This window comes from Haliotis cracherodii, unplaced genomic scaffold, assembly GCF_022045235.1.
Source record: "Haliotis cracherodii isolate W230 unplaced genomic scaffold, xgHalCrac1.p SCAF_12, whole genome shotgun sequence".
Taxonomy (NCBI): Eukaryota; Metazoa; Mollusca; class Gastropoda; order Lepetellida; family Haliotidae; genus Haliotis; species Haliotis cracherodii.
In genome coordinates, this window is record NW_027266267.1 from 17147701 (window position 1) to 17172505 (window position 24805).

The 24805-nt window shown below is 38.6% G+C and overlaps 2 long non-coding RNA genes and 1 pseudogene across 3 annotated transcripts; 2 read left to right on the forward strand and 1 right to left on the reverse strand.

Moving 5' to 3' along the window:
• Positions 1-419: 419 nt before the first annotated feature.
• Positions 420-4821, reverse strand: LOC139457597 (uncharacterized). Its single transcript, XR_011652608.1, has 3 exons — positions 4686-4821; positions 4305-4388; positions 420-860 (listed from the first exon to the last, which is right to left on the reverse strand). It is a non-coding gene; the product is annotated as an uncharacterized lncRNA (long non-coding RNA).
• LOC139457598 (uncharacterized) lies at positions 2413-7367 on the forward strand. Of its 2 annotated transcripts, XR_011652610.1 has the most exons (4): positions 2413-2806; positions 5079-5192; positions 5630-5720; positions 6396-7367. It is a non-coding gene; the product is annotated as an uncharacterized lncRNA (long non-coding RNA). The 2 variants fall into 2 exon arrangements; XR_011652609.1 differs by lacking the exon at positions 2413-2806 and having other exon boundaries at positions 4993-5192.
• A 6875-nt stretch (positions 7368-14242) lies between these two features.
• Positions 14243-23729, forward strand: LOC139457108 (protein turtle-like; annotated as a pseudogene).
• Positions 23730-24805: the final 1076 nt, after the last annotated feature.

Consider the following 24805-nt stretch of genomic DNA (forward strand, 5'->3'; position numbering starts at 1 on the left):
TATTGTTGGAATTTTGCTCATAAAGTGACATGACACCATATTCACTCTGACAAAACAAATGAAAGTCATTGGCTATGTGCTCACTTGGGCCTTTGTTCCTGGTGAGATTAAAAGATTATTTTGGAACTGTATCAGTACTTGTTACATCTTGACAGACGAGTTTCATTGAAGTTTGAAACAGAATATCATTAACCCAAATGGGTGCATCCACAGAAAACACCTAATAAAGTACCGGTACATAAAAACATCAATGTAATTTTTCTACTGACATGGAACTAAAAACTTCATTCAGTGAGCTGTATTAATTGTTGGAAAACATTCAGGGCATTAGTATATTTGATATATGTTAGCACCTATGTTATGAATGATCAATATCATATTTCTTTAAAGAAGCAAAACAAAAAAATTTGTTAAGATAACAAATCATATTTATTGATTTTATGACATTTCATTGGTTCAGTAACCAAAGGTGTTTGCAAGAACATTCAAAAACAGAAACAGATGCTTCAATGCCATTTTCTAAATAAACAAATCGGTCAAATCTCAGAAGAATTTCAAGGGAGAAGAATATCTAAAGTCAATTATGTTTGTGCAGTAAACCACAAAAGTCATTCAGATTTGTATAGTCAGCGTCAGTGTACACCACATAAACATAGTCTCACTGCTGTGGTATTAATTCCTTTAGACTTGATTAATGTCGTAATAAAACAACCTACAGAATCACACTGATGTGGCATTAGTCATTCAGAATCATCACTTTCTGAGGTGAACCTGCTAGTTGTTCTGGGGAGGATTATTCATCACCCTGAGAGTCCTTTGTATGACTTGTCTGATCTGGTGTCATTGTGAAATCCAGGTGCCTGAAACAATTTATAACATCTTTAAGATCTTGTTATCAAAAATATAAGAAACACACATATATTGACAAAGGGTAAAAAGTTGGTTTCTCAATGAGTAAGGTAATGACAGTTTATCAAGCAACTGTTAACCAAACCATGTTAATCAATGTAAAAAAGCCATAGCAAACAGTAAATTTTACAGAAAATACAAAATTGTAATTGATCTTCTGAAAACAATTCCTGTAGTGCCATAAGGCAGGCTCAACTGATTTTTTCTCAAATGTTTGCATTACATCAAAACATAAGGAAGGTTAAACAAGGCAATGCAAATTGCATAAAATAGGTTCTTATACATAAAACAGAACTACCGTATTTGATGTAATAAGCGCCTCGCTCTAATAAGCGCCCACGGGAATATTTGCTAATATATTGTCTCGTTAACAATCCCAAATAGCACCCTTTCCAATTGATCAATGTATACAAGACTTATTTATTTGCATATAATACTCATTCGTGTGTGATATGCACCCTTAATTATGGGGAATTTCATTCTGGAAAAATATATTTGTCGTACATTAACATTTCAGGCTGCCAGCATAAAGCAGGAAATTTTGAGAGTGCCCTGGGCGCTTATTCTGTCGAATACGGTATTCATAATTATCAAAACTTTCAATCACACAAGTAATGTAAGTGATCTCAAAATATTATATAATGAGTGTGCAAGTTAGTATAGTTCCACACAGCTTTTAGCAATATTCCAGCAATATATCTGCGGGGACACCAGAAATGGGCTTTTCACACAGTACCCATGTGGGGAACAGAACCCAGTGCTTCGGAGAACGCATTACCCACTAGGCTACCAAATACAAATATCATCTCAAATACAAAAGTAAGTAACATTAGGATTTCATACAACAGATATTTTCTCCAAATATCAAGTCACTATACAACTGATTGAATTACTGATTAGAGAAGCAAGGACATATAAATGTAGCAGCTGAATCAGGCTTAATTTGAATCGTTCCTTGCTTCAGTTGCAATGGGAGCCACATTGAAAATAATTATCTCACTTATTATTGATGATTAATATCTACCATTAATTGGTAGGCCAAAATAGACACTGATACAAAAAATCAACTGAAAAGAACCACCTGAACAATCGACTAAAAACTATGTATATTACATTTGGGGGACCTTATTTCGGCTGCTGGCAATAGCATGGGCGGATACAGAGGGGGGGTTGCTGTGGTGCGCACCCCACTTTTTATTTCGAAAATAAATCTTTATTTCTGTATAAATTTCCACCAAAGACAATAAATAGCTGTAAAAAAGCTGTATCCGCCCATGATTAGTCATGAGTAAAATCATTATCATATTTTTATCATTTATCCTATCTTTAATTAAGATTAACAATAACGGGAAAAGCTGCCAAATATATTGGTCAAGTGTAATCATAATTTAAGTAGTTCTATTTGGTTTTGGAACTTTTCAAGGCTTTTTGTAAATATATGTGTATTCCTATTTGAATACTCGTTTGATTGTTATAAAGTTACACAGTATTGCATCTATCGTCTGTTTCTAAATACAGTGGAACCCATCTTTGACTTGTGTGACATAATTGAATCATACCCCAAGTGCATTGTTATGCATCTGCACAGAGTGGTCAAAGTCCTTGTCACACACATAGTTTGCTACAAGGCAGAATCCAATAAGTACAGTTGAGACATCAGGTTGTATCCAGACAAACTGTCTGATAATCTCAAGTATGGTCTTGGTAGGATCAAGGGATGTAGCTAATCCTAAATAAACATTAAACAAATGACATAATCTCTTCTACAGAACACTTGATCAAAGCCTGCCCCACCTTTGATGTTTATCATCTTGTTACGCTCACAACAGCTCATTAGCAAGATGAACTCAATGTCAACTCATGGTGGATTAGGGATTAACAGGGCAATTAGTGTCAGGTGGGTATTATCACTTGCAATTATCTGTTAATTACTTAATTGAGTAGTGACGGCTTAGTTAGTTTCCAACCACACTGACAAGTCAGTTTACAGTTTACTAGTAACATGTTTCTGTGGACCAAGGAAATGTATCTTGCCAGATACTTAAAAAGTTCTACTCATAAGTAATAAAATAATGACAGTTTTGATATGCAATTCTCCCTACAAAGACATTTAACATTTGATATACATAAACTGTCTGTTGAAACTATGATGATGCTAATATACAAGTCGCACAAAACAACTAATTCATATACTGGTACCTAGCCAAACATACATAATTTTTATACGCGTATGCACATGCTTGTACATATATACCTCTACTGGCACAGCACACATACAAACAATCATTAGATGGATGTAATCGTTGAAAAAATATTTTACATACACAAACAAGTGAACAGATTCTGTAATAGCATGGTTAATATTGGGAGATGTTTAAGCATTTCCATTTTCACAGAATCGAAGGCATATCCTTTCAGGACTCAGATCAGCTTGTAGTGATTTAAATTCACATAAAAAAGATTCATGTGAAATGACCTATCCCGCACGTGTGGCACCTGTTATAAAAATACCATTCATTACTTATTTGTGTGTCCAAATTATGCTATTATTAGAAATAATAGGTATTATTATACAGCATGGATATAAGAAAGCTTTATATGGAATTGTTGAAAATTATGTACAGGAAAACATTGAAATAAATCAATCAATACGTGCATTTATCTCAGAATCTGGTAGATTTAATCAATATGGACTTCTCCTTCATTATCTAATTATAATCAGATGATTACATTATTGCTCAACTGATAGTTTGCAATAGTATAGAATTAGTATTTTATTAATAATTATTTTGTATTTGAGCATCATTTAGATAAGCCAATGAAATAAATATATGTTTAAAACACATGTAGTAGAACATATTGCAATAGTTAAGACCCGAAAAGAAGTTATGTGTAGGATCCTCAAAATGGTATCCACAAGAGCAGGTTGTAGAATCATGTTGGTGTTTGTTGTTTAACTCTGCACTCAGCCATATTCCAGCTAAATGACGGCGGTCTGTAAATAATCAAGTCTGGACCAGACTATCCAGTGATTGACATCATGAGCATCCATCCACACAATTGGGATACAATGACATGGATCAACCAAGTCAGCGAGCCTGATCAGCCGATCCATTAAGTTATCTCTTACAACTAGCATAGGTTGATCATGTTGATGGGGACTAACTTCAACCTGGAATCCCCATGTGAGTATGTATGGGGCTGTTAGCTTTGTTTGATGTTTAACGCCACACTCAGCAATATCGCAGCTTTGTGGCAGGAATCAAACCTGCATGGGTCTTCAGCACGAAGAGTGAACGCTTCAACCACTAGGCTACCCCACCACCCAAAATTCCCCCATGATAAAGTTGTCATCATGGTTATTGTTCAGCTAGTTCAAGTGAAAATGTTCATACCCTTAAAATGTCTTATCTTCCACTTCACGATGATCTCTGATGCAAAACTTCCCTGTCATTAAAGCTGTTCTTGATTCTTCACATCTGGAAAAATATGTTGAGGCTATTAATCATCTCACAGAGTAAAGGGAGTATATGAAATAAGACAGTGAGTCACATTAGCATACAAATTATCCAGTTAAAGTAAACATATTTCTTCATTATATACATAAGCATATACTAACATATGATAGACAGGCTACTTGTTATATAAAAATATAATTATATCCTGATACATTTACTTACATGTTGGTTATGAAAGTTAATGTGTCACATGTGACAGGCTTACATGTGGTAAATTACTTTAATACGTGATCATTGTAATATTCACATATTCCTTACCTTAATGTGTCACTTCAGCTGCCAGCATTACCTCAGCTGCAATCTCAATATTTGGCCAGTTTTGACGAAATGACCGATTGTGTTCAGTGTATAAGCTGGGCCTCGTCTCTAATATAACTTGGCGCAAGTTGACGACGCGCATAGAGAGCCGGGAACCAGCTTATGTCGTGTTAAACTAGTTCCCGGCTCCCTATGCGCGTCGTCAACTTGCGCCAAACAATATTGTGATATTAGAGACGGGGGCCCAGCTTTGTGTTAACCCGGAACAAGCCAATTTACCCATATTCCCCTGCGGTCCAGGGCGCCATTTTAGAACATGGACGTAAACAAACCTCGTGTATAGATATACACCGTGATGCTTGATTACGATAAGCTTACCTCGTGTATCGATAGATTGTTCTCATTCACCTCCACCACGGAAATGCCGGCCGAAGTTCCTCTGAGCCATCCACAACGCGGAAGTCAACAGTATTTGGAAAGGCGATTGGCAGCAAATGCGGATGCCAGGTACGTAGCAGGGCTTCGTGACCTTATGATTTCCGTGCAGAGATCTTATGGAATGGATTGATTTAGATATTTTCCTGCTCTACATACTTTACTGTAAACGCCAAGGGTCCTTTTTTTAGTATTATGGTCAACTGTTTGTTATGACGACAAGGATTTGCATAAGGGGCGTAATGGATTTGTGGTCAAAACAAGATGATCCAAATTAGATCGGCTTTTTATAGATAATGAAGAAATGTATAAAGATCTAGGAACGATTATTAACTCTAAACTTTTGTGGGATGCTAATACAGACTATAATTTACAATAATGGCCACCAAAGACTTTACTTTTTTTACGCTTAACATATTTTTATAATTACACTGTTATGTCCTTGTTTTGTATAAGCTTCATAATTAAATAATATATTTCTGTAATGTGAATGCTACTTATTTTTGCAGAATGTCTGGATAAATGAATGAGTCAGTCATCTGCACAGCATCAATGGAAAAAGGGAAGCAATGAGGAACAAGAGAAGAGTAGCAGTGAGTGGTAAATATTTGAAATTATTCTGTTTGGTTCATCATGTTCATGTAGCTATTCTGCAAATATTTCTTCAGTTTGCTTGTTCTTTATCACCTGTTGGCATGGATGGCCTAATCATCAAAGGCACCACAACTTGCTGTGCATAGTTGCATCTCTTGGGCTTGACAGAAACCAATGGTCGTGGGTTTGAATCGAGGGTAGCATCATACACTTGCTTGTGGGTTTCATCAAAGTGGTAAACATGTAAGACCTGCATCACTTCGGGCTTTCTTCCCATTTCACTCATTTAACACCACATCCAACAATAGTTCAGCTAAATGACAAGGATTATAAATAATCAAATCTCAAATCTCAACTAGGCAAACCAGTTATGAGCTCGATCAAGACGCACCGATGATGACTGTTATGGACAACATCCCACGTTATTGGGTACGATTACGAGCGATCAATGAGCCCACTTGCTACCTCATCTATTACTTTGGCTTGTATGGCAAGCATTTTTAAGAGATGTCAGTTAATGATTGTTTCAACTCATCAGCATGGAACAATATATATCTCAAATGTTTGGTATATAACAAAACTCAAAGACGATAAATTAAGTGAATTTGCTGCCTTTTATCTGTAAGTACATGTTGCAACGATTCTTTTTTATTGCTACAATCTTTATACATAATTTTGCAGAAACTGAAGTCCAGCTTGAGATACCCGGATGACTGGTTGACAGTCTGGAAGGACCCTTCCAGATATCAGAAGTGATAGGCAGACAGTGATGAGGAGAATCCTGTTATTTCAATGGGGGCCTACCAAGAAGTTATATCCCAATTGACACTGGGACACACTCACACAGGCTGGTCTGGCTAATGTGAGAAGACCAGCCAATGCCAAGTCGGAGTGGGACCCTTCAAGGACGTTGAAGAAATTATTGTCTTTGGCCATGTGGTAATCACTTGAAAGGAATGATGTTTGCGACTACTTGTCTATAAATGTGGACCCAAACACCAAATAGAATTTTCACAATTCTACTAACACAATGCAACAGGGATAGAGCCGATCTGGCCTCCCCTCATCCTGGTTCCTGTTTTTCCATGGCAATATAGAAGGGAAAGGATATTTGAGGGCAAGTAACTCTGAACTGGTGAGCATGGTCTGCTTATGCTTTCAAGCGAACAGTTATCCCACTCTGTTATGAGTATTGAAGAATAGGAGGAAATTGCATACTGCATCAGGAACCATCATGTGAACAATGTTCAGTGTGTGATATAGGCATATAAATAAAAGAAATTGATAATTTGTTTGTTGTTTATGTTTCTTTAGCCAGGTGTGTAAATGGGGATTTTCCAATATTTTGCCTCACTTTGATAGCCATAGTTATCGGATGAAACCATGCATTGCTTGGACATCTTTGGAATAACACATTGATCTGCTATGTCAAAGGTCAATGTCATAGCCAGACAAAAAAATTGTTAATGGCCAAACTCTTCCTTAGGGCAGGGATAGAAGTTGGCAACAGGTCATACACTTACTTTTTATCCCCCCGGCATATAATACGGGGTGATGTAGCGATCAGCCAGTCTGTCTGTCCGTCCGTCCATCCGTAATCATTTCCTTTTCCAGGGGAAGGATTCCCAAACCATTCAGTGTATTTGATCGAAACTTGGCAAATCTATCAGGCACATACTGAAGTGGTGCCTTTCGATATTTTGGGATTTTTCTAAAAAAAATTATTTTATTTTTTTTATGGAATGACGTTGGACATAGACTCAATTGGGGATGGGGTTCGTTTCCGGGGCAGAATTCAAAAACCATTCAGTGTATTTGATCGAAACTTGGCAAAGCTATCAGGCACATACTGAAGTGATGCCTTTTGATATTTTGGGATTTTTCTAATTTTTATTTTTTTAAATTTTTATGGAATGAAGTTGGACATAGATTCAATTGGGGATGAGGTTCGTTTCTGGGGCAGAATTCGAAAACCATTCAATGTATTTGATCGAAACTTGGCATTCATATGGATGCGACCATGGTGGATCTTTTGTGGATAAACAATGTATGCTTCTTAAAGAACTTTAAACTGTTGACTCATTACATACAGAATTGCACATTTACTAGTGGTTACTTTACAGACAGCTGCCGGGGGGTTATGTCATCTTTCTGATGACTCTTGTTCTCTAATGTGCCTTTTCCTGCAGAAGTCTAAATAACTCTTATACATATAGTTGTATATCATTGTCATATGTTTGTCAATGTTATACTGAATGAAGCAATTTACAATTGTTTTTGAAATAGTCGCAACTGATATTGAAGGTCAAATTAGCTTTCAATGTCTTTCAGTAAAAATGTTCACAGTAACTGAGGAACAGCTCTCTGTAGTGTGATGAAATCTGGTACATGTCACCCTCAGAGTGAGGCATATTGTGTTTCAAAACTTAAATGAAGCTGGTATGCTCGTAACAAGTACTTGTACCTTTACAAATGATCATATTATCATCTCACTAGGACCAAAGGCCAAAGTGAGCACACAGTCGATGAGTTTATACTTTCACTCAGAACAATCTGGAAGTCTGAACATGAAATTTAAGGGTATCATCATACATGTATTAGAACTGATGTTTGTTCATTAAACAGCTTAACATCTAAAAAGATTGAAAAAATTGTCTTCTCCAAAAGTACATGCCCATAGATCTCAACTTTAAGGGGATATTTACAACTAAAATGACACAGAATGTTACTACAGCTATCTGATATGCCCAGGCTAACATCATTTACCAGGATTAAGACATCTCGAAAAATTGCATCCGGATACCTGCCGGATTCCTTCAGCAATGTTCAATTTTCATGGTTAGTTTCCAATATATATTTAGGTGTTTCACACTTAATTGAACAAAATGCACCCCCAAATTGTGACATGTTTTTGGAAACTCAGAATGAGGTATCCGGTGCCGGATCCTTGGTATCCGGTGCCGGATCCTTGGACACCCAGATTGAGGTATCCGGTGAGGTATCCAGTGCCGGACACCCGGATTCCAGGTGGCATACTTTCAGGTGAGGTGTCCATGCCGGATACCACGGATCTGGTATCCGGCCTGGTATCTGCCACCGGATACCCGGACGCGTTTTGGGTAAGTGTCCGGTGGTATCCGGCAGGTATCCGGATACCGGAAACTGCATTTTTTTTGCTGTGACGTTTCCTCAAACGTCATAGAACGCTGACCAGAACGTCATGGTGTGACGGCCCCATGACGGATGAGTGAGTGAGTGAGGTTGGTTTAACTCTCTGAACAGTATTCTAGTTGCATCACGGGGTGAAAGCTAGTAATTTTAGTGAAGTGCTTTTATCTCATTGTAGATAGATTACAAAAAGGCATAACAGCGATTACAACAATATTTAGACAATATGAACATTAACCCAACAACACCAGAAATGGTAAAACCATAAAAGGGATTTGCACGCAGTTCGTAGACAGGAATGGGATGACGCACACACACCAAGAATCTTCATCACGGCGGATCTTGAACTCATTCAACGTTCATCGGTGAGTCTTTCATGCGAAGGCTAACTCACGACCCGGAAAGGAATACGACATGCTGATCGAGCTACGATGCATGCACAGCGACCGATTACGCCGTTAAACCTTCACTAATTCACGTTATTCTACCTACCGACGGTTGTTGTGGTTGATCGCGTTACGACTGCTAACAGGAAGTAATATAACAAGTGGCAATTCAAACACTACAGCATACAGTCCCCCAGTGACATGTCAGCCACGGGTTTTTGTTATAACGCTGGGTCACAATCTTCAGACGCATAGATTACAAAGCTTGTCTGTTGATATACTGCTGGAAACTGCAGGCAGGATATAAGCTGTAGATCTGATATCACTTTTATGCGGGTCACCGATAGGTTTATGTTCATTGTACAGTATCTGCTGTATATACCTAACTCATAGATACATAGCTTGTCTGTTGATATACTGTTGTCTGTTGATATACTGTTGTCTGTTGATATACTGCTGTCTGTTGATATACTGTTGTCTGTTGATATACTGCTGGAGGTGCCAGCAGGATATAAGCTGTAGATCTGATATCACTTTTATGTGGGTCACCGGTAGGTTTATGTACATTGTACACTATCTGCTGTATATACCCAACTCATAGATACATAGGATATTTAAATAATAGTGACCAAGCTGTGAGGAAGCTAACGGGAAGCTTTCAGTGTGAGTTGCCAATACAAATTCTCTAATGGCCGTACCATGAGGAATACATCGACAACGTATAGATAGAGATTTTAACGCCGCTTTGAACAGTCAGACACTAATAATTCCTATTTATGTCACAGAGAAGTACTATTGCTGAGAATGCAGTAAAACACCACTTGCATAAATCTGGTATGAGTCATGTAAACATAAACAAACTATGGTTTGTTAGAAACAGTCATTTTTATCGAAAAGGTTCAAGATTAGCTCGTTCATAGCAATCCAAACACGAGATTTCACGCTCAATACATCATTGATAACGTAACCGGGACAATGGTGTTGACAGTGTAGACGTTATTGTCGACATGATACCGTGTATGACTGTTAACACAATGTACATATCGACACATAAATGTGACACACAGGTTTCAATACAGAAAACATATTTTCACGAAAGTTTTTTTGCAGTTGGATAATAAAACTCTTGTGTGTTTCCTACTGCTGTCACATTAACGTGTAACGACGACACACGCATCCATGTTAGAGTTTCCAGTAACATTGTATTGCGTCTGAAAAGTAAAGGAGTAAATTACATACAAACGCAAGTTTCTCAGAATTATTTGCCTCTCCTACAACAGATAGTTTCATACAATTTAGTTAAGAGCAACAACTTCTACAATCTAACAATTACTTTGTCACTTTACTACATTTACTTATCACATATACTCATTACTTTTTTTGCTTTTAATAATCAACCCTGAATTATAACTGAATCATCTTATTACTCCCATACCAGGCATGTCAGACTACATGGCAATGAGTTCCTTGCTGTTGGCGGTGCTACACGTGTGTTCAGGTGAGTGGCTGCACATACGATTAGCATGTCAGACTACATGGCAATGAGTTCCTTGCTGTTCGCGGTGCTACACATGTGTTCAGGTGAGTGGCTGCACATACGATTAGCATGTCAGACTACATGGCAATGAGTTCCTTGCTGTTGGCGGTGCTACACATGTGTTCAGGAGAGTGGCTGCACATACGATTGGCATATTGGAACAGTTTCTTAAGCGACTTGGCGGCGTGGCTCGATCCTTTTATTACCGTATTCGCCATGTTTGTGCTTTTGACACAGAGGTTCGTCCATGGTACAACCAAGAATATGTTGAGGGCGTCATGGAAAATGATAAATATTAAATTATTTGTAATAGGCCCCTATACAGCCTCAGACGTATCCAGGCCAAATAACCTGATCTTGTCCTTTTGGATAAATCCAATGAAATCATATATATAGATACATTTTCTGTCCCTTTCGACACTAATGTGACTGACAAGATGAAAGGAAAAACATGACAAGTATGCGGACCTCGCTTTCGAAATGTCACACTTGCATCCCAAGTACCAAGTTGTCCGACTCCCCATTGTTCTCGGTGCCTTAGGTTTGGTACCTCATGATCTGTTGACTGACATAAGAAGACTACCCGGGACTTGCTGCCAGGAATACAGCCCTTCTGACCATGTTGGTAACGCAGAAGGCTGCAGTGTTGGGGAGTCTTCACATTCTCCGAACTGTTCTGGTTGGGTTCGAATGGGCAGCTTTTCCGAGCTGTCTGGGCTGCATGTAGAGGAGGCAAGGATCCTGAGCTGATGATGAGCCTAACCAGCCTGACTGTCAACCCTCTTTGCTGCATTTATTTATTTAATTATTAATAATGTAACAGAACGTTACGTGTGAAATTAAAATACTGTCTGAAATTGAAATATATCATTAATTGACATTTACCACAATGGCAAAGTAATTTGGTGCGAGCTAGTAAAAATATGATTGATGGTAATCATTGCACCGATTAGCCCATTTATCCAAGTGTAAATGTATTTGCAGGCATACCCCTTCCATGGTCATGTTCACACCTGTAATTTAGTTATGCACCTGGTAATGATGAACCGTCACGCACGCTTTGCTTTGTTCCATGGTTCTTGGTGTGTTCAACTCATTTTCGCGTGTAAATAATGTTTTGTGATATGCTACCAATATATTAAATGAATAACAAGTGGATGTGCTTTACTGTGGTTTTGTGGCTACCTGCAATCGCTTGTAGTGAGTGAGCATGGTTTTACGCTTTTAGCAATATTTCAGCAATATCACGGCGGGGGACAGATACCGGCCCAGATATGGGCTTCACACATTGTACACATGCGGGGCATCGAACCGGGTCTTCCGCGTGACGAGCAAACGCTTTAACCACAAGGCTACCCCACTGCCCCTAATCGCTTGTAAATGATTAGGCCAGAACTGTGTTTTCATGCAAGGGTAGGAGTCTGTAAGTGAATTACATTTCATTGTCGCACTGGCAATGTTTCATCTGTATACCATGAAGGAGAACAGAGATAATGATAACACTTCAAATAGCAATAATGCACTGGTGAGATCAGAAAGAAATATCCCAAATAGAACAAGAGATAACGATCATTATACAGATTTGTTTAACGTGGATAACGGACCAAACACTACATCAGTAAAACTTTCCTGTTAATAATAAGCAGTGGCTAAATGTTTAATTCTGTCAAAGCTGCAACACAGCACATATAATCACTGTCGAAGGTTGTTTAAAAAATGAACAATATTGTTCGTTGCTGCTACTGAACACATTAATGCGAATAAAATGTCGTCATTTGCTCGAACACATGTCGTTACCTATCGATTGAATTTAGATCCAAGGTACTTAACAACACAAGAAAGTAGACAATAATCAATTTCATTAGTTATTGGAAAAATATAAATGTTTACCATGTTGTATGTTGCTTTGACAGAGCATGTTACGAGTCTCGAACCGTTATTTTTATTTTCATAAACTTTTCTGTTTTTTCTGTGATTAAATAGAAGTATACTGAACGTCTATATTGACGCGATAACTGAGCTGTACTCTATCGGAACTGTGTTTGCACTGCTAAAAGACGGCATATCATACACATATACCATACATCGCCTCTGAATATCTCGACAGATGCTGGTGCAAGTCACCACTCACTATATACAGAGGCGTAAATAGGCGTGACAGAACACAACGATCGTGGGTCCGAATCCATATCCATGTTTATGTTTCTTGGTTTGTCAGCACGTGGGATTCACCGAAGAAATAAACGTCAAAGGGTTGCATAATTTCAGGCTTGACAAATTGAAAGGCCCTGAAATAATCAAAACACAGTTCTGAGCAGTTCTAAACACGGCCTTGTATATTACTTCGGTGTTGAGCTACCCGGTCACACACTACGACTGCAGCAACGAATTGTGTCTGACCGATTGAAGTCTCAGCAGGTATGTTTAAAGTATATATTTCTAACCTTATCCCATGCCATCTTATTTGTTTATGTATATTTGTATCACCATGTTGAACATACATGACATAACGTATCTGGGAATAACCCACAATATCTCTACATACTCGTGTACTTTGACCTGGCCTGTATTTGTTTATACATTATACCTGTGTGTCAATTATCTGTACGTGAAGGGTTGATTAAAACACATATCTTTACAGGTACAATCTAGATACTGAACACACACTGACATAAATGGGATTGTATGTGTCATCTAAAGGCTATGCAGAGTTGTGTCCCTTTGTCCGTAATGCTAAAGGCGCGCACTCCTGATTACACCACTATGGCAAGATGCGCGAGTGCGCTGGTGAAGCTGGACATATAGATGGAGGGTGACATTTTCCGGTTGTTGATGTTTATAGCATGTATATGTCCCAATGGAAATATTTTTAAAGGCGAGAAATAATACTTTTGTTTCATTTGACGTCGGAAAAGCAGAGAGTGTTGATGATATTCAAACTTATCCCTTAACTGATGCCTTGTACCAGTATGTATGCTCATATTATCAGGGTGATTGTCTTTCCTTCAGTCATAGGGCGGCCTTTCTTAGGCATGCCAGGATCCATTGATCATGGTTTCGAAGTCAAGATATGTATGTGATATAAAACATATGTCATGTGAGCGTATATCACCCTAATGTTTAATAAATGATTGTTTTAGTACAGTTAATGCTATGATCACACATTCTATCGTGTTGATGTTTATGAAGTTAATACGCATATATTCATCTAAATCATCCATCAGCGTTCAGTGTGAAATGCGTATTTACTGTCATACCGTCTACCACATTAACGACTATTATCACACTTACTATCATCATCGACAAAAATAGACAGCTGGTAAGACAGTAACGTGATCCTTCTCTCATACGCATATCTCATAGATACCAAATGTATTAAATCAGTATCCAAATGCCTGAGACATGATGAACCTACATTCCAGATCTCACCAAGGTTCCAGACAACAAGCATAATGAAGATAACTACTGCAACTGTATTATATGTGATTGCAAGTAAATCTGTCATATCACCCACATGTGTAATGACTGTATATTTTACAATATACTTATATTACTTTATATACTTGAAATAAATGGATTATCTTCCTTTAATCATTATCACATGTAATTCAGAACATGTTTCTACTTGGGGTAATGTATGGTCATACCTCATGCTATATACTACATATCCACATATCGTTTCCGGCAGGTGTTGTGTCAGGTGCACCCAGTGCCAGTCCAGTGTTGTCTGCAGTGTCTGACACAGCCAGGTTCAGCTGGGAGATTCCACAGGTTGGTCTTGGGACAGGGAATAGTTTCTTTGCTATCAGTCCTGCTGGTGCTGCTGTGTTCATAGTGACAGGTACTGGGATATTCATCAACTTCACAGACAGACTGGTGTACCAGGGGGACATAGCAGCCAGGAATGTCACCTTCACCCTCAGCAACATCCAGACATCTGATGCAGGGACATATATGTGTGGGGCTGGAGGGACTGCTACTGTGATACAGAACTGTGGACAGAAACTTGTTGTCCTGGGTGAGTGGCTACTTAGTTTTTCATAAGTTGACGTTTTGTACACATAGTTTAGTCCTCCTTATTCTCCATATACATATTCAGAGAAGAGATAAAGCTGTGTATTAAATAAGAATGTAATGCTTTGTTTGTCTGTTTCTTTTACGCCGCACTCAGCAATATTCCAGCTATATGACGGCGGTCTGTAAAATAATCGAGTCTGGACCAGACAATCTAGTGATTGACATCATGAGCATCGATCCACGCAATTGGGATCGATGACATGTATCAACCAAGTCAGCGAGCCTGACCACCTGATCCCGTTAGTCGCCATTTACATAGTCGCCTTTTACGGGTCTAATGTAATGTAAACATACACGTCCGTGTTTATGAATTAGGTATAGAACTCTCAGTCATTGAGACAGTGGTCACACCGGGATAACAGGATATCCTCCATTGGTGAAATAAACAGCTTTGTTGTTGTGAATGAAAGAGTTGTTATTCTGTGACAATACCTGCATTCCTTGTCTCTAATAATGATACGGTTGGGTAGCCTTGTGGTTAAAACCTCCACGCGAAGGCCGGGTTCAGTCACGTGGTTACATTTGCATTTAGCGCATAGCCGGAAAAGTAATGTTGTGATATAATGGGTGGTAATATCCAATTTTTTTTACTGAATGATTTTGAAAACCCGTGTGTATTCAGAACTGAATAATGTGTATGAATGTGCATCCTTACAAAACTAATAAATACATGTGCGTTCTTTTGCAACATGGACATCACCTTGTGTCTTTATCGATATAGGCTATTACGAAATCATTATTTGTATGAACGGGTGGTATCAGGTCGAGCGATATGAAAGGTGCATAATGGTTGACTCTGTGGTATAGATATAGTCATGGACCATTTTCGTTTCCTAGGCATAACAATTAGTAAAACTCCATAGAAATACATTTCTGCAAAACTTCGCTTCCTTAAGATCCAATAAATGTTAAGCCGAAATTGTAGACACTACTCATAGTGGACTCGTTTTTCATAAATGGTGGGATTTCATGGCCGTGTTTTGTACTTGGTATTTTTTTATAAAAGAAGAGGTGACGTGATTTCGGGAAAGTTGTCTAGTGTATATAGTTGCTACGGTGGTTTGGAGCCCAAATTAAAATACATCTGTGACGTCACTCCATTGTTCCAACTGTTCATTATCTGTAACCAATTGAGAGTTTACGGACCTACTTTCTGCAAGGCAAATGTTGAGCTTATGCATTAATCATAAACGCGGGTTTTAAGAATCTACTTGCTACAGCATCGCAGAAAATACAAGTGCGCGTAGTACGAATATTCGGATAAGGTTTACATGTATAACAAATCTACTGCATAGTTTTATTGTATTTTCATTCTCTTATTTATGGATCCATTGTAACTTTCAGGCTGTATTTTGCATCTGATAGTAGTTTGTTGATCCTGTATTTTGAGTCATATAAATAAAGCGACAAAACCCTTTCCATTTCCAATAGAATATCTGCATAAAGCAGAGTCGTTTACACATGCGCCAACTAGACATCCATTTCAAATAATGACATTCACTAGCTTCACTAACTCGAACCATATCCGTAACGCATGTCCAGTATAGTTCTGTTCATGCCTGCAAACAAGGGCTCAATGTATTGATAAGACAGAACTGAAACAGTGCCTTTAAATTAATACATAAATAAAGACTTAACATACTAATAGGGAAAATCTAATCTGTCCTAATGTTGTTAAACTTCTTCAAATACAGGTTAATGATGTTTGTTGCATGTACATATACACAAAATAAATGTACAAGAAGTTAAAACTGATTTATTTGCACTGATAGGATAAACAGATGTATTAGAACTGTATAAAACTTAATGTTACATGTGTCCAGTTGAGCAAGAATATTATTTATTCCATTAAAGACATTATCTAAACCTTTTTGGGTTAATGTCATGTAAATATGTCTCAGTACTTGATGTGTATCGCAATTTCAACCCTCGTGACACAACATTTGAACACACAACAGAAAAGGCTTTAGCACATTAAAGATTGTTATTGTATCTTATCTGTTGATTTGATCCAACTCAACATCGTGTCTGATGAAGACGAGTAATTGTAGTCTTGTCAATCAATTATAATTCGTCTTAAAGACTCGTTATTTTGTTGTTGAAAGTATATAACCATATGAGATGGTCAACATCAATGTTGAGCATGTAGCCATCGTCCTTGACGTCACACTAGTTCTTTTAGATTCATGAGATGGTTAAATGTGTAGAAGACGCAACCTTCTCACGAATGCTTATCTTTAAGAGTGGATGATAAGACTTCATTATGATTCATTACAATTTGTTAATATGAAGATTGTTATCCATCCATAGCTGGTGTTAAGATTGCTAACATGGCCAAGCCACACTTAAGCATTCATCCAACCACTCATGCCACTATTGTCATTATATATATTAAGCTGTATACAAGCTCCTAAATTACACATGACGTCTTTTGAAAGGCAAGCCCACCACTCCTGACCGTCCAGTGTCCACAACTCCTGTCTACAACCGGCAAGTGACCTTGACGTGCAGCTCCACCTCTACCACTGTCCCAGCTGACCATGGCCTGACCTTGACATACACATGGCAGCGTGACAACACTAACATCACAGTTACCTCCCCTGGTTCTCCCTAAACCTTCGCAGTGAGGTCCCGGGACAGTCACAGCTACAGATGTAGAGCCAGAGAGAGTCAGGGTCCGGAGTCCGAGTGGAGCCAGGGGTACAACATGGAGCCTCAGTGTAAGTACTGTAAACACGTTACTTATAAATGTCTCACACTACTGATTTATGTAAGGTTCAATCATCAATTGTCAATATGAACAGTTATAAAACATGCAATAATAAAATAAAATTAACTACATTTAGAAGTACTTTCTTCGACGAAACCGGAAGGGAGGGTCAGTGACATTAGCTACTGACATATTGTCTGGCTGTGCGCATGACATTGGTAGTTAATGGATCTACTAAATTAATTTGTTACTCACCCACTGTTAAAAAGTCATGATGAGTCTATTCCTTGTCATCAGATGGTTATTCGAATGGAGGCGTCGCTAACACTGTGAATCTGTACACTTCTCCTACTTTTACTCTGATCTACTACTAATCTACTCCCGAAATACCCTTCCGATGTTCAAGAAACATCAAACAGTCTTCCACACTGAACACTTTACTCTCATCACTCGCTGAATTGTTGAAATAACTAGCTGAATGAGATGAGTTATTTCACAAGCTTTGTTTATATCGAAGGGCTCCCAAATAAATAAGTATATGAATATATATAATATCTACATCGAAAGGGTATACAGACTCACTTTTATGAAATGTTATAGTCAACAAGAAATGACTCACCTACACAGGCTAGATGTTTCCCCTGATGTGTCGTACCTTGGGTTGAGCTATTATGAAGATGTTTATAAAGTAACATTTTGTTCAATGTTAAGTAATATATATTAATTATATACCCTTCGGGGATATTACCGTTTAAATAAACAAATAGTTGTATTGCTCATGGTATTAAAACACCATGTCCGGACTATTTGTAGTCATCAGCTGATCGTTTCAGATGATAACCTACTCCAGAAAGAAACTATTAACATTCACGAAACAAGGCATACAGTGCATTCATCTCAAAATTCGCTGCATTGTTTACATATATATTTGATTTCGTCGGTTGGATTTTTCAGTCGCCTGGCATCTATTGCATATACTTTTTATTGCAGTATTACAAGGATTGTTGTTAAATAACGCTTCAGAGCATCACTAATAAAGAACACGTTATATCAAACAATCAACACAACATTCATCGTACTTACTTCTTTCAACTTTATTTTGCAAATAAGAAGTAGTCCCTAAGGGCAAAATTGACAGCTAGAAATGTCAACCAATGCAATCCCCTGTCTTAGTGCACCGTTGTTTTTTGATGCCAAACAATAATTACAATCAATTCCATTACTAAAAATATCGCTTCTATGGTGCAGTGGACATAACGTCCGCCAGAGATCGGAAGACCGCGTCACACAAAAATATATTAAAAAACAGTACCATGCCAGGCGCTCGGCATTTAGGGGCTAAAACAAGGACTGGTTGGCTCAGGGCCAGTATACTGTGTCTGAGTGGAGTATTCATGTTAAATTGCTGCATCTCAGTTGACCAGCACAACATACTCGGCATTTGTCCGGACTAGTACAATGAGCCAGACACACACAGACACACGTGCATGCACGTCGTTTTATAACTGTTATATTCCTGGACACGACGTAAACCACATGACACCTCACCTCATAACTTCTAAACTACCTGCTGACTCGTGTACAATCGCATGGGCAACATGACAAACGTGATTGACTGATGTCGCATACACATAACCGAGTTTGATACTATGCAGCTACATTTTCCTGTTCACTGCCGATGTCTCTCACTTGGTGATGTTAGTGTTGATGTTATTATTAACGTTTATACATAATCTGGATCTTATCATTTCTTACAATCGATCTCGGAGAAAGCTTTGCACTACATATTTCAAGGTTGCAATTTGAGAGAAGCGCCCATTATCAAGTCATCACTTACGACAGTTGTATATATATTCACACGCCACCCTTATACCAGGGACGTTTCTTTTCAACTTAGAATTTACAAAGTTTAAGTTATAAATATGCCACAAAACCCTCCCCCGTTAGATACCACTTTCAAACTCGATGCTGCACGATGGATTCATTTTGAAATACACTAGTAAGGAAAATAGCAACTATCGGGGTAGACTCAATAATATTCTGTATATACATATTAAAGTTTTAATTAATATGCCATATTGCGTGAGACTTCTTACCTGCACCTTCCTCGTGATCAAAAACACAAAACATTTTCCATGTCATGGTATTGAATTCTTAATATATGGATCGGTGGAGTGAGTGAGTATGGTTTTACGGCGTTTTTAGCAATATTCCAGCAATATGACGGCGGGGGACACCAGAAATGGGCTTCACACATTGTACTCATATCGGGAATCGAACCTGGGTCTTTGACGTGACGAGCGAACTCTTTGACTACTAGGCTAATCGACCGCCCTTGGATTGGTGGAGTTTTCAGCAGGAAGCAAAACTCTATTAAAGCAAATTATTTTAATATTCACAAATTCATGCTTTCCGAATTTCAGTTGAATCACAGACTCCAAGGGAGCTTGACCATTTGCCAGTACCATAGGATAATTAGATTTTTTGTAATTACATCGGAAGCAGACCGCTGTCAAGTTTCCCAATACTGTTTCTTTTTGTCCCACAGCCGGTCAGACACAAAACAGACACAAACGTCATAACCATGAACATATGATGAACAGAGTATGTATTTATCATGCTGAACAATTATATTTCGATAGTCACACCAAACCGTGGAACGTTTAAACAATCGCTCGTTCATGTACATGCTGCTATTAAATACATGATGTGTTGTCTTACAGTTTTCAAAGTGATTTTCTGAATATCATCAACTCATCATTGTTTTCCTCTTGTGTCTTATTAGAGGTATAATTATATATTGTATCACGGTATCAGTGTCACGGCAGCATGTATTCCAGACGGGCCCTACCAGATCTCCCTGACCCCCTCCACCTCCTCCTACACTGTGACAGAACACCAGGCTCTTCCATCAATCACGTGCTCCGCCCTCTGCAGACCCGGATGTAGCTACAGATGGTTACACAATGGAACAACTGTCAGCAGTGGAGCCATGCTCAAGGGACAAGCTGACAGATCTAAGACAGGCTCCTACAGATGTCAGCCTTCTAATACACATGGGAGTAGTGACAGTGTTTCAGTCAGTGTTGATGTTCAGTGTAAGTATATAGTCTACACTGGTGACATTGTTATAGTCAGTGTTGATGTTCAGTAATAGTATATAGTCTACACATCCCAATCCTTTAGCATAGTGTAAAGTAAAAATACTTTGTGCATTATCTTCATAATTGTAAAGCGAACCATAGATTTTCACGCTGTTATATTTTCAGATCAAGCCACTGTAAGTATGTTTACTGCCAACTTTCACAGTGGTTCAGTGACTGTTAACGAGTCAGATCCAGTGACCTTGAGATGCTATGTTGATAGTAACCCAAGGTCAGTCATCAGGTTACTGAATGGAACAGAGGAGTTGACAAGGGCAGATAACTCCCTGACAGCAGAATACAGACTGGAGTCAGCAGACTGTAGACAAAGAGGGAACTACTCCTGTACTGCCACTAACGACATCGGGGCACCTGTCAGACAGAGGGTGGAGTTTCTGGTCAAATGTAACCTTTGTTTGGATATTCTGTACGGATGGTAGTGTTGTGATGATTTTCATTGATGGTGTATGTCACAACTTTGTCTATGATAATAACACTGTTGAGTAAATGGTAGGCCTACGGTATGCATGTATATTTGTGTTATCATGTCTCTCATGTTGATACTGCAAAGTTTAAGTGACAACGAAAGTGTCCTGATGAATAATTCTACATACTCCCTACATTTGGTCTTCATAATATTCTTCCCTAAACGGAGATTATTTGTTCCAGAGCCATTAAATATGTTGTCTACATTTAACCAGGTTCTCCTCGACTAGATGAGACAGTTGCCAATCAAGTCAAATACGCATCTAGACTTGGTGGTAACGTGAACGTTTCTGTGTCAGTCCTGGCCTACCCCCTTCCTACATCAACCTGGAGTAGAACCACCAGCACCAGCCAGGACCTCACTGGTTCCTCCAGCCATTTGTCTGACATCTCGGTCACTGCCAGACTACACCTTACGAACATCAAACAACAGGACTTAGGGGACTACAGTCTTACAGTGGACAATGATGTAGGTGGGTCAGTGGCATACACAGTCAGCATAGTGTCTGAAGGTGAGCCGCGATATTGTGATTTATCATTCACTATTTCAGGATGCACTCGTTCATATGTTTCAATACCTTTCTCTGACTGTTGTTTCACCATTGCATCTTGAAATGAAGAGCTTAACATTACAACATTCTCTGAGAAAACTATGATAGCATTCCTTTTTTATATTAATTTGTTGTAAGGGCCACCTCAGACACCTACACAGTTTAGAGATCTTGGCAATGCAACAATGTCGTCGGTATGGTTATCATGGCTGCCCGGTTTCAATGGTGGACACCCTCAGACGTTTCTGCTTGAGCATCTCAAGCTTTCTACAAGAATTTGGACTGTCTTCAAGACCTATGCAGACACCGGCAAGATGATGGTGGTGGAAGTGACTGGTCTTACACCGGGAGATATTCACATATTCCGACTACATGCTAGAAATGACTATGTGGATTCTAACAGATATGTATTTGTAGAAACTAGGACTGCTGGAGGTATGTGTCACTCAAGTGGAATCACAAATTGTTTAATCTGATTATCAGTTAAATGTAATTAACAACTCATCACCATAAAGAAAGAATTTAATATACAAGCATATGCTGTATTTGGAAGTTTTACTTTTTCCCTGTTTATGTTGAAAATTTAACTCGTCCTTTTCATACTGGAATTATTTCTTATTTTGAAGTACTTTAAGTAATGTTCCTTATATCTAATGCAGTTTTCAAGGGTTCTATTCATTCAATGTGAACATGTGTATGTGGGTTCGAGGCAATAAGTTGTGACCTACATATCTTTTAGCAATGTCAGTATAAAAAATACAAGACATCACGTTAACACATATGTTCAGATTCGAACCTATGAATTATGTGCGCTTACCCACCAATCACCAATTTGTTTGTTTGAAAGTAGGAAACTGGAAACGAATACCCTTTCACCCGTTTAGAATGTCATACGCGGATAAGCACTTCGTCTGATATGATTTTTTTACATTGTAGATCCACCAAATCAGCAAAAACTCGAAACTCAATGTTCGTATACAGGGATGATAGCAGGATCCACCGTAGGAACCCTTCTTCTTACCCTGCTCATCGGGGGAATTGTTCTGATAGTACTGTACAGAAAGGGCTACAGGCCTAGGCTCGGACATGTTCTGACAGGTATACAGTTAACATTCCATTGTAAAATGATTGCCGCTGTAGGTTTCCTTTATGAATGACGAGTTTTTTTATGCCATGTGTGATGTGTGTTTAACATTATGTACCATGTGGCTATTTTTGTTTTCCAGAAACTGCATTACGAAAAAGGTATTATAAATGTCAAAGTTAAAGATAACAACGTACGGAACATGTGAAAATAGTAAATAAGGTAAAGAGTTATAACAAGACAACTGAAAACGTATATCACATGCTGAAGTTAATCGCTCCATCACATTATGTGTTTTTAGAAATCGACCTATTATTTTTGCAGCAGCAGGAATCCTGACACTGTAGAAATGGACAACAGAGGGTATTCATCATTAGGTATGTACAAGGTACTGGGTGGTTCCCTTTTGCTGAAATTACCATTATATATGGAACTCTTTTGTACTGTAATCAGATCAAACAAATGGTCCAGTCCAGTATTCAGATTTGGAGGAATCAGAAAAACAACCGTATTCACAGTTGAAGATTTATGAGAATACAAAAGGTGGATATAGATTTTGCATTTTTACTCAATACTGTTTAAGTTTAAGCATTCAAGTGAAGGTAATATTAAAGTGCTAGTTAGAAGATGGTAGTTGTGATTTGGATTTGTTGTTGAAATACGTAATGAATTATATCTTCAGCGGATGCTGCAGCTGTTGCAAGCACCTATGAAGGCATGACAGAGTCTCCCCCTGTGACCTATGAGTCCATCAAACCATCTCTTTACCAGAACACTGGGGCACATTCTCAAGGTAACCAAAACATGAAACACTCTTGCTGGTTGGAATCGTATGTCATTGCCATGGACATTGCCCGTGAAGATCTGGGGTAGAATAAGTCTTCAGCAACCCGTGCCTGCTGTAAAAGGCAATTACGTTTGTCATAAAAAGCGTCTAACGGGATCAGGCATGACGCTGAGTTGGTTAGATCGGTGCTCATGATGTCATCACTGGATTATCTGGTTTAGTCTCGATTATTTACAGACCGTCGTTATATAACTTGAATATTGCTGAGTGCGGCGTTAAACAACAATCCAACAACAAAACATCATTATTACTCACTTCACGTTTTCAGACCGCCTCCGTGGTCTTGTGGTAGAGCGTCCGCCCGGGAAGACGAAGGGCCGGGGTTCGGTCTCTTGCCGCGTCATACGAAAAGATGGTACTTGTTGTTACCCTGTCTGGCGCTCGGCATTAAGGGGCTAAAACAAGGACTGTTCGGCTCGGAGTCAGTATACTGTGTCTGAGTTGGATATTCATGTTAAACTGCGGCATGGTATCTCAGTGAGCTAGCAATATAAATCGGCATCAGTCCGGACTAGTACAAGCAGCCACACTTACACATGCACGTCGCTATAAAAGTGCAATAATCTTGGACGCGACGTTAAACCCCATTTCACCTCACCACTACACGTTTTCAATACAATGTTTCATGTTTGCTCGATAAAAGCACAGTTACACAAGCCAAACGTTGACCATTGCGAGTAAGGTAAAGAAGCCCATACTCATGTCTATATATGTATCGCCTTTGCCACTGAATATGTCACATAGCAAATAAATATATTTTCAAAATAATTTAACAAAACGCTTTGATGATCACGTTAACATAATGGAAACATTGCTGATGTCATATTTCTTGAACTTTAACCTGTTTCTATTATTTGGTGCGAAGCAGCATTTGTTGCTGAACCGAAATGAGGAAACCTGATCAGCCAGGTTTTGTTTTTAACATATATACAGTCGTATAAAGTCAGATATTGTCATCACTGAACCAGATGCCAGGACTGCAATATTATGATAAACTCTTCACCTTATTGGGGAGGTGAGGTGATGTGAACTGGTGTTCAACGTCGCAATTGTATTGCCCTTATTTAGCGACGTGCATTTGAGTGTGTGTGTACGTGTGTGA